This window comes from Palaemon carinicauda, chromosome 13 (genome assembly GCF_036898095.1).
Source record: "Palaemon carinicauda isolate YSFRI2023 chromosome 13, ASM3689809v2, whole genome shotgun sequence".
NCBI lineage: Eukaryota > Metazoa > Arthropoda > Malacostraca > Decapoda > Palaemonidae > Palaemon > Palaemon carinicauda.
Window position 1 is genome coordinate 83,379,588 of NC_090737.1, and position 11,665 is coordinate 83,391,252.

An 11,665-nucleotide genomic window follows, 5' to 3' on the forward strand; every position below is an offset into this window, starting at 1 on the left:
TTTAATTACTGCTATTTCTCTTATATTTATTTCATTATCATATATCACATTTCCTTATATAATTGGAATCAGCCTTTTGTATTGAAACTAACTAATATTTGTGTAACAGTATTTTTGTTCATAGTTGTTAATGTTGTTACTGTTTAAAAAAAAAATTATTGCTAATTTTTTTTTCTCATATCGTTTATTTATTTCCTCATTTTCTTTTCTCACTGGGCTATTTTGCATTTGGTAGCCCTTGGGCTTATAGCATCTTGCTTTCCAACTAGGGTTGTAGCTTAGCTAATAATATAATAATAATAATAATAATAATAATAATGATAATAATAATAATAATAATAATAATAATAATAATAATTACATAGTGGAGTAGATATAATTTTGTGAGTCCTGTGTAATACTAGAATAGACAATGACTGTTTTTTCTACTAATTCTTAGATATTAAGTTTTATGTCATAAGATGTTGATTAATGTGTGTAATTGATTTTAATGGTATAATTGTATTCATAATTATTTACTTTATTTACAGGTACTTGATTAATAATTTACTATCTCTTTATTATCTGTACTACCTGTAGAATGAGTAAAATCCATTGCTAACCAACTCTCGTTGTCTTAAAATTACTTTGAGGTAAACCTCATTAGCAGGTGTCATGCTATGAAAAGATGCTTTATTGACATTAGTCTGTCCCTGACTTCCATTTCCGTCAATGGTGCATGTGTGTCAGTATCATCATTGTAGATATCTTTAGACGTAATGTTGTGTTTAAAGGTGGGCTTACACGGTCGAACTTGGTTTGACAGACAAGTGTTTGAAGTGTTGTTCGAACGTCTGAATGGGGTATTTGGTTGTCGAACGGTTCGAAGAAAGTCTGTTCTCACCTGACTTTCGTGGGCGGGGCTTCATTGTCCACAAACCTTATGCATTTGTGGCTGACTCCTCTTCTTGGAACCGTTTGACAACCGAGTTCGACGAACCGGTCTACCGTGTAAATCCGTCTTTACATCCAGATACAGTAGATATGATTGTAGTTCAATAGTAATAATATCTCTATAAAGTAGTCTTTGATGTATCCAATTGTGTCACTTTTATTTAGTTGGTGTCGCAGTCTGCAAGGAAATTGGCAGTATTTTTTTTTCTAAGCTTGTTTGTCTGTTGGAATCAAAATTAGAATTTTATTCCGCTGTGACAATTTCTGCTTGACTACAGTGTCGTTTACCCTTACGCTCGTGCCTCTTTGAAATCAGGTGGAACCACCGTGCTTTCTCTCACCAACATCGGTTTCGGCAATCGGAAACAGATGCCGAAGACCTCCTACCCGACGTCATTAGACTACTTCGTGCTCCTTTGCTTTACCTTCGTCTTCGGCGCCATCGTGGAGTTTGCCATGATTAACTTCCTCGAGCGCTATGCAAACCACCACCGCAAGAAGCTGGAGGATAGGAAGAAGTCTTTGGAGGAGAGGGTGGGTCTCTCGTTTAAGTTACTTTTAGTTTCCCCTTTACAGTGAGTCGCGTCCTGATGGTGTGCCGTTTTCTTTCGTAACGCCCAGGTGTGACTACTGTGCTGTCCATGACCACGTTAGGCTTCGGCGGGCGGTCGGCCTGGCCGGCGGTCTCCTACGCCACGGCCCTCGACTACTTCGTCATCCTCTGCTTTGCCTTCGTGTTCGCCGCTGTGCTGGAGTTTGCCTGCATCAACTTCGTTGAGGAGAGCGGCCAACAAACGGCGCAAGAAACTAGAGGACCTGAAACACCAGATAACCGAGCGGATAATGGTGTGTGTGTGCCAGAGTTCTAGAGAGGAATTGATGATGATGATGCTACCGTTGCACGCTTTACTTTTTATCTTGTCAATCTCTGGGATGTGTCAAAGGCGATATATTGCTCCATTGCAGTAGATTAGATTATTCTGTGTATTGCTCTAGCCTTTGGTATGTGTATGTGTTTGTTTGTGCTGTTGTAACTTTGATGTACTTTGTCGATGTTTGAATATACCGTTCCTTCTTTTCTTTCTTTATATCTTGTCATTTATACCTCCTTATCATTGTTTCTCTTTTTTTCACTATTTCCTTCCCGTTTTCCATTATTTCTTTTTACTCTATTTTTTCCTCTCTTTCCATATTCCTGTTTTATTATTCTCTGTTTCATCTCCTTTATGTTTGTTGTATTTCCTTTTCGCATTTATCTTATTATCAGCTTTTCCTTTTATCCTCTTTTTCTTTAACTTTTTTCCCTCTTCCTCTCTCATATTCCTGTTTTATTACTCTCCTTTTCATCCACCTCATTTATGTATTTTGTATTTCCTTTTCTCATTTCTCTTATTATCACCTTCTCTTTTTACCGTCTTTTTCTCTTCCTTTTTCCTCTTCTTCTCCTCTCTTGTTTTACTACACTCCTGTTCATCCATCTTTACTTTGTCATTTTGCTTTTTCCCATTTCTCTTATTATCACCCTCTTCTCCTTTTATCCTCTATTTCTCATCCCTTTTTCCTCTTCTTCTTCTCTCATATTCTTATTTTACTACACCCCTTTTCATCCGTAGCCTTAATTTTTCTATTTTTCGTATTCCCATTTTTCTCATTATCCCCCTCATCTTTTATCTTCCCTGTCTCTTCCTTTTTCATCTTCCTATTTATCTCCCTCTTTTCCTCTTCCCTTTTTCTCAACTTTTCTTCTCTCCCATCTTTCTTCTTCCTCTTTTTCTCCCCTTTCGTTTTCCTCCCATCTCCTTTTCTTATTTTTCTCCCTCTTCCTTTTTTCAAACTATTTCTTCCCTTGCTCTTTTCCTCTTCTTCCTGTTTCCCTTTTTCCTCTTCATTTTCTTCTCCCCTTTCCTACTTTTCCTTCTGTCCTCATCCTACTTTACTTCTCTTTTCATCCTTTTTTTCTTTCCCTATTCCTCCTCTTCCTTTTTCCACCTATTTCTTCTCTTCCTTCATTCCTTTTCCCTTTTTCCTTCTTTTCTCTTTCTTTTCTTCCCCCCTTTTCTACTCTACCTTCTCTCCACATACTACTTTACTCTTCTTTTCATCTTTTTTCTTTCCCCTATTTCTTCTTTCCCTTATTTCATCTTCTTCCTTTCCTCCCCCTTTCTACTCTTCCTTCTTTCCTCTTCCTACTTTACTCCTCTTTTAATATTTCTTCTTTCCCCTATTACTTCTCTCTCTTATTTCCTCCTACTTTTTTCCCCTTTTTTTCCTCTACAATTTCTTCTCCCCTTTTCTACTCTTCCTTATTTTCTCATCCTACTTTATTCCTCTGTTCATGTTCCTTTTTTTTTTTTTTCATTCCCATATTCCTATTTCTTTGCAGTTTGAGGCAAAAAGCTTCGCGCTACATTGAATATAACCAATTTATCTATTTGCAGCGAGATGGAAACAAAAAATGACAATAGGCTTATTTGTTCTGGCAAAAGTAGCATGTGTACAACTCTAGATGTCAAGACCTGATGGAATTTGAAAAAAAAGCCATATATTTGATGGAGTAGTTTAGATTTTGTTGATTGTTTGTGAGAACATATTTTGAGTAGCTCGTAGAACTCGATGGAATACCAGTAGCGAAAGTAATTTAGTAATTCAAGTGATATTGTTTGGAAACTGATGCTGTTCTTATTTTTCAGTTATTAGCGTAACATAGAGTGTAAATAGATTAGAAATGTTTAGTGTGTTTGGTGTAGTAGTTTTAGAGCTCTGAATAACAAAAAAAAAAAAAAGGCATTAGTCATTACTACATGTTTAGTCACTTTACAAAATGGTAAATGTATACAGTTTCTAAGATTATACTTGTCTATAATGTATAAATGTATTAACATTAGTAAGTGGGACATGCAAAGTTCCTGTATCCCATTCATTCTTCTCAAAGCGATCACAAGTTTTTTTTTTTTTTCGTCTGTCATCTTTCAGTGCAAAAAACTGTGCGCTTATTTTCCTTAGAACCCACCAGAAATTTCATGTATGAAATACACAGTCCCCCAAAATACAGAGCAGTACACACCCATACACACCCATACACACACACACACACACCACACACATATATATTATATATATATATATATATATATATAAATATATATATATACTGTAATATATATACATATATGTATATATACATATATATATATATATATATATAGTATATACTACAGCCTATATATATATTTAAAAAAAACATGTATTTCTATTGTATATATATATACTTTATATACATATATATATATATATATATATATATATATATATATATATATATATATGTATATATATATAAGTGTGTGTATACTGTATATATATGTATATATATATATATATATATATATATATATATATACACACATATACATAAGTATATATATATATATATTTGTATATATATGCACACATATACATAAGTATATATATATATATATACATATATATATATATATATATGTATATATATACATATATATATTATATATATATATTTATTTAATATATGTAGTATATATATATATATATATATATATATATATATATGTATATATATATACATATATGTGTATGTTTTATATATTTATTAAATATATATATATATGTTTATATTTATATATATATATATATATATATATATATATATATATATATATATATTAAGAGAAATAGAGAAGAGTGATAATGATGTGAAATTTTTAAAATGAACGATATAGAATTCAAATAGTTAGAAATGATTTAAAGTTTTTATGATGGAAGCGAAGAGTGTTTTAGGATATGTCGAGAGGGAAGTGCTTAGTGGGAATATGGACTTAAGGATGTGTGATCCCCGTAGATGATCAGTAGATTTGTTGATGGAGTAATAGGAGAGGTCAGAAAAAGAACTGTGACTGTAGGTAAGAAGTTGCGGGATAAGAAAATGAGTTGTAAATGAAGTATGGAATAGCTAATGTTTACATTACTAAGTTAGTGTAGAGAAACTGTAGTCAATTTTGGGAAAATGGTTGAGAGCATTTGTAAGACTACACAGATGACAGTAAATGTGATGAAGGTATAAATGTAAATGGAAACGGGAGAATACAACAATTTTATGAAGAATTGTCTGAAAGTAGATATAATGCCTGATGGTGAAATGAGAAACGAGGTAAGTTTCACAGGTAAAGCAAGAAAGGTGGCAGGGTGTGTGCAGAAGATTAGAAAATATTTTAATTTTATGTATGTTGTTAAACCAACCATGCTTCATGAAACTGAAGTTTAGATGATCAATGTATATGTGCGAAAAAGATTGTATAAGACAGATTGATAGCTCAAGAAATCTAGAGGTGCATATGGGTTTAGAATACACATGAGTGGTAAAAAATGTATTTTGAAGTTTTTTGGTGTAGTGTATATTTTAGAAATCCTGGGAGGTAGAAGAAGATTTAGAATTGGTGGGGTAGATGGCGCCAAAGTCGAATCTAAGAGGAATAGCTGCAATACTTAGGAACCACTACAATGAGCTAACATAGGAAAGAATGGCGTATTTTATATGAAGATGTAAAAGTGCTGTTGATGAGCCTTCTGTGTAATTGTATGAATTAATGGAAGCCAAATTGTACAGGGCAATCCTCAGCCAAATTTAGCTATTAAATGGTGACTGGCTGTTAATGTGGCTGTTAACCTTCAGGTATATTTTTACAGGTCTGCCTGGCATATTGATTTAGATGAAATATTTGCTCAGGTCGCTTGTACAGGTTAGTTTATACAGGTCTCTGACATATCGATTGAGGTGAACTATTTGTTCTGGTAGCCTGAACTGGCTTAAGAAAAGTTGCGCATGTTTTTCTCACTAATGTTTAGGCAGACCTATGAAGGAATACCTTGAGGGTTATGGCTGTCATTACTGTTCTGTTCTTTTTGTGAGAGCCGAATCGTATAGGGTAAACAGCTTCATGAGGAAAAGATAGTAAATGTAGGTATAAATTGTGTATGTGCAAATTACCTATTTTTTCTCTACCATTCTTACCCTTTTCCTTAGCTCTCTACTTCCTTACTCCAAATATGTAAAACAATTGGATGCCCTTATTTTCACTAAATGTTTTCAATGTTTATGTCTTCCCTACGTACATGGACAGTTTGATATATACAGTATAGTCTCACCTACAGTGATAGATATGAGAGATCAGATTAAGATATAAGTTTAAGTTTAAGAATAGTTTGACTTACGAGGTCAGTTTTCTGATATAGAGATCCGCTTGTTAAGTCTAGATATGCATTTTAGACTCCCATATGCTTATTCTGATAAAGATTCTCCTGTAAGGTCTTTTATAAGCTTAAATCAGAAGAGGTCAGAGTTGAAGAATCCTTGTGTAATCAGGGCCGAAGTCTTGACTGATATTGATGATTTATTTTCGAGGTAGGTGTTCCATACGAGGTCAAGGAATGATATTAGCACTCACGCCTGAATATAAAATTCACTCTTACTGAGTGGAAAATGATCGGTTTGAGAGTCACAAAAACCTTTAAAGTGGAATCAAAATATCAACGCAAAACTCTCTGGTCAAGAGATTAAATATCTACTTTTATTCATATCACGGAGACTCAACATCTCCTTTAAAAGAAAAAAAAAAATAAGTTGAACTGTGTTAGTAAAGGAAAAGGCCATTAGGACTGTTTTGATCTTATGACTAAATGTAAGAAAAAATTACTTTCTTAAAAAACCTAAGAAAGCTTAATGTTTATATCTTTTCAACATTAAAAGTTGATTCCAATATAACTTTTATGATTAGATTTTAGATTCATCCGTAAGAATAAAGTCAAAGAATAGACTTGACGTAGAGTATGAAAGGCACTATCTGTAGAAAGCCACATTCGTCTTTACTGCGATTTTTTTTTTAACCCCCAGAGAAAATGATAACAACTGTAGCATAGATAGAATATGACAAAAATATCATCACCCAAGCTTTATAACTCATACGTTAGAACAAAATCAATATTAAAGACTAAATAATTGTAGAATTGTTTAGAGAAAACTTAGTTATTCGTACCCTGAAGTTGAAAAACTGATTTTCATAGGATTTATTTATTTTTATTTATTTTTATTTTTTTTTTTTAGTGGACATAGATATCGATATTTCTGATATATGAAACAAAATTCAAAAACTTAAAAAAAAGTTAATTGTAATCCGTAAGTAAAACTGAAAAGAGACGTACAAAACCATAGGAAGACTTTTCTTGGTACTAAGATGGAAATAGCTCTCCCAAAGTCCCCGTTTAACTCTCACTTTCCCCCCCCCCCCATCCCACGGACGGGTGAATCTCTCTTTCTCTACCTGTTGTGGAGAAGGGAAGAGCGAGTGTGTTCGTATTGCAAACCATCTTTTGTATTTCAGAAAAAACAAGAATGGATAAATGTCTACGAAATAGTCCCCTCTTGCAAAATAATGTAATGAGTTATTCAGTGGCACCACGTGTAATTGGTAGTTTATAGGAAGAAAAAAGAATGAAATAAAACCTCAAGTACCTCTGGAATTCTATAACAATTCAGAAATTAGGAATTATCGAAGTAACATCACGTTGAGTAATCATTACAGTTAGAGTTCTCTTGCTTAAGAGTACACTCGGGCACACTATTCTATCTTATTTCTCTTCCTCTTATTTTGTTAAAGTTTTATAGTTTATATATGAGATATTTATCTTAATGTTACTGTTCTTAAAATGTTTTATTTTTCCTTGTTTCCTTTTTCTCACTGGATTTTTCCCTGTTGGAGCCCCTTGGTTTATAGCATTCTGCTTTTCCAATTAGGGTTGTAGCTTAGCAATTGATAAAGATAATACAGTTTGATCAGGATTCAAATAAACCTCCCTTTCAATTATTCTTTTAATCATATTATTATGTGGATCTTTTCATTTTCCCTCCAGTCTGCATTATATCACCTGTATGCACCAACAACATGGTTTGATGAAAGACAGGAAAATGTATAAATACAAACAATTATTCAGTGATTCGTAAATTTGTTTAGTTCAATGTATTGACTTACTCTATTGTTGTTGTTTATGAAGTCAAGTCATTGTGACATAGCATGCATGTTCAGTTAATGTTGTCATTGAAATTACCACTATATTTAAGCAATAAGAATGTTATCAATATCTTTTCATCTTTAATTTACTAGTTTTATACCAGTAGTAGAATTAATAATAACATTTAAGCTCATTATCATAATCCTTTAAAATACTCAAGAACATTGATGTAAAGCCATAGTCACGTTTTACTGTTCAAGCCGAGTCAGTTACTCGGCCCTTAATGGGAATATCCTTTTCAACTCCTTTATTCCTTCAGGCGGCAGAGAAGGATGCTACGATGCAGGTGACGACGACGGTCAAGGAAGACGGAGCGTGGACATCGGGTCTTCCTTGCGGAATACGCTGAAAGTCGGCCCTCTCCGTCGTGCCCATGGTTGAGGAAGCTATAGAGGAGGCGGGAGGCGTCCAACAAGGACGTCGTCGGTCCGGTGGACGCGCAAGCTTCCCTCAAGGAAGCTCTGAAGTTGCCTTTAAGTGTAGTGCCTGAAAGCTTAGAGGCTGCTCAGGACTTTAGCGAGCGGGAAGGGCTTCGGGGAGCGGATCGTGAGCCCCTTCAAGGACAGGGACAAAGGAGGAGGAGGGAGTGGTGTAGACAGTGGGGGCGAGGAGGTGGAGGACGACGGCATTGACAGAACAGTGGTGAGTGGTGAAGTGGATCCCTTGCAAGGGAAGAGAGACGCCTGGATCGCCGCCAGCGACAGCGGTAGCATGACGAGTCGCGGCAGTTTGTTTAGGTTCAATAAAAAAGACAAGATAAAAAGAGAACGCTCCCAGGATAGTGAGAGTGACTCCACAGTGATAAAGGTCGACCTCCAGCAGGACGAAGACCAACCTCCCCCGCCTCCCCCGCCCTTCACCGTGTGGCAGATGCTGACCAGCAAGAGAAAGATCATGTCGGAGATGACGCCCAGCAACACCGTCCTGACGGAGGAGGACGTCCTCGAGAGGTTCTCCGTCATTGATCTGTACGCCCGTCGGTTCTTCCCTACGACGTTCTTCATCCTCTTCACCATTTACTGGGTCATGTTCAATTACTACATCACGGACGAATTCCCCCACGAGACCAAAATCCCAAGCGATGGACTCATAGTGATTTAAAGGTGTTTTTTTTTTTTTTTTTTTTTTCTTTTCGTTTATTGATGGTGGGACCCTTCCACCGAACTCAGTGAACTGGGGGTTAATTCATTTGACAAGAGGAAGAGAAAATGAAGAATGAGGAGGTGTGAGATGGAAGAGAAATGAGTAATAATGCGAAATAATGGATGAATGTGTTTGAGGGGGGAACAGGGGGTCCTCGTTTTGTACATCGCTCCCCTTGCCGCCTTTCGGCTTGTGGATGAACTCTTGGTAACTTGAGAATAAAACATGACAGAATCCAGTGATATAGACAAGGACTGAGGGAAAACAAAGTCTAATTTGAATCTGAAAACTTAAAAAAAAAAACTTTAGGATTTGGAGAGGATCCCCCTTTTGGAATCGAATTTCCTGGGAAAAATGACATCCATAGCTATTCGAGTGTCGTCCTAATAATGTTTTAATTATTTAAGACAAAATAAATCACGCCTTAACCCCCCAGTGAGATATGTGAAATGTTTGCTAAACACAATGTTGTGGGATGTAGGAACATGTAGAATGGCAAAGACAAACTTCAAAATCCTTTTGGTTTGCAATGAGGAATTAAGAAGACCTAAGTATGCTCATCCTCAATTTAGTTTCTAACATTTTTTTTTATATTAGTGTGTTATTACAATAGCTAAAATGAAGACGTCACAGGAAGACCTTTTTTTTCTAACTTTTTGGGCAACGGTTTTTTTTTTTTCTTTTTTTTCTTTTTTTGACGCGGATACGAGACAAAGACGTTGTTCACACAGGGCGGGTTTTTTCACCGTACAGTTTCATGCGCGCTGCGAATGGTTCCATAAACAATAAACGAATTTACAACGGCACGTATCAAACTGCGCGGTGGAAACCGCCAGGGTAATATTTTGATATATTCCCACCCAGACATTACTGCTTGCCAGTACACAGGAGCGTGATGTTTTCCGCATGTCGGACCAGCAACCATTAAGGACTATCGAATATTACCGGAATTAATGGTATTTGCTCCACCCTGTGCTCGCTTCGCTCACGAAAAAAAAAAGAAAAACATCAAATTCCTATGTACTGGCAAGAGGTAATGGGTAGGTGGGACTCTACCGAAATATTACCGCCACCTGTGTGAACAAGTTCTAAGGATCAGAATTATTTAAGGATCTTGTAAGTCATAAGCGATGAATGCACAAGTTAATGAGTCTTCATGATTAAGGCTGCCACAGGTGTTTCTTTTTTTTTTCATAGACCTTGCCTTTTTAATTTCATTGTTTCCCATTATAATGTTAAAGTATTACATATAAATATAATAGGGTTTTCTCTTTATTCCTTTTATCATTTCATTTTTAGTCTAAATTAATATTTTCAATACAATTTCTTTCTGATACTTGAGTTGCAAATCTGTATCTTCTTTCATTTTATTTTTTTCTATTTCTGAAATACAAATTTCATAGTCTCCTCGGAAGAAATTCTCTCTCTCTCTCTCTCTCTCTCTCTCTCTCTCTCTCTCTCTCTCTCTCTCTCTCTCTCTCTCTCTCTCTCTCTCTCTCTCACATTTTTTCAATTGTGGCACTTGAGTACTCTTTCTTCTTCTTCTTCTTCTTCTTATTATTATTATTATTATTATTATTATATTCCCAAAGTTTTTATTTTAATTTTGATATGAAGAAATATTTTCCGTTTTTACTTAACAGTTATCAGTTTCGTATTAGTTGAATAATTTCGGGAGCATCAGCGAATTCATTTGACCTCTTTATCTCCCTATCATTTCCAAGTATTTACCTTAAGCAGCAAGATGACCTAAAAGGATTCGTATAAAGTACTTTTTTATAACAATTGCAGAAAACATATTGTAACGCTTTCTGTAGGCTAATTTTGTACCAAGGTTCATAACTATTAAGACATGTAAATCTTATAGATGTAAATGTATATGTAAATGCTTTTAACCAGTCACGTCTTACACAAAGATTTCTTCACAATGATAGCGGGCCAAATTTTTGGTAAGGAGCTGACGATACTTGGGACTGAACATAGTATAAATAAATGTAAATAAGAGAAAACTAGTATATAAATATGTGTACATAAGAGAGAGAGAGAGTAATGTCGAAACAGACCTGGTTAATCTGCATTCAACTCCTGAGCAGTAACAAAAAGAAAAAAAGTGTACTTCTCATTATACCAGCATCCAAAACAAAACACTCGAATAACTGTCTCATTCCAAACGAACTCAGCATGCAAATGAAATTGTTTCGTTCGATGCGTCCGAATCCTTTTGCCCAACAATTGTACGAGATGAGAACAACCAATTAAAAAGATAAATAAAAGAATTGGAACGAGTCGAGAACAACCAACAACCAGTAAACAAAAGAATTGAAATTGAAATTAAGATTTCATTAGAAATAAGAGAGTTTATAAAAATTAAAGAAAAAAAAAGATAATTACGCAAATGATTCCGATGTTTCGAACGCACCCATCTGCCCAACTCATAGTGAAATAATATCATCTGTAGATATCACGTAGGTGACTTATTATCATACTC

At 35.0% G+C, this 11,665-nt stretch overlaps 1 pseudogene; it reads left to right on the forward strand.

Annotated features, from left to right (window-relative positions):
- LOC137652329 (gamma-aminobutyric acid receptor subunit alpha-6-like) overlaps positions 1-9,852 on the forward strand; it is a 540,044-nt pseudogene extending 530,192 nt beyond the window's left edge.
- Positions 9,853-11,665: the final 1,813 nt, after the last annotated feature.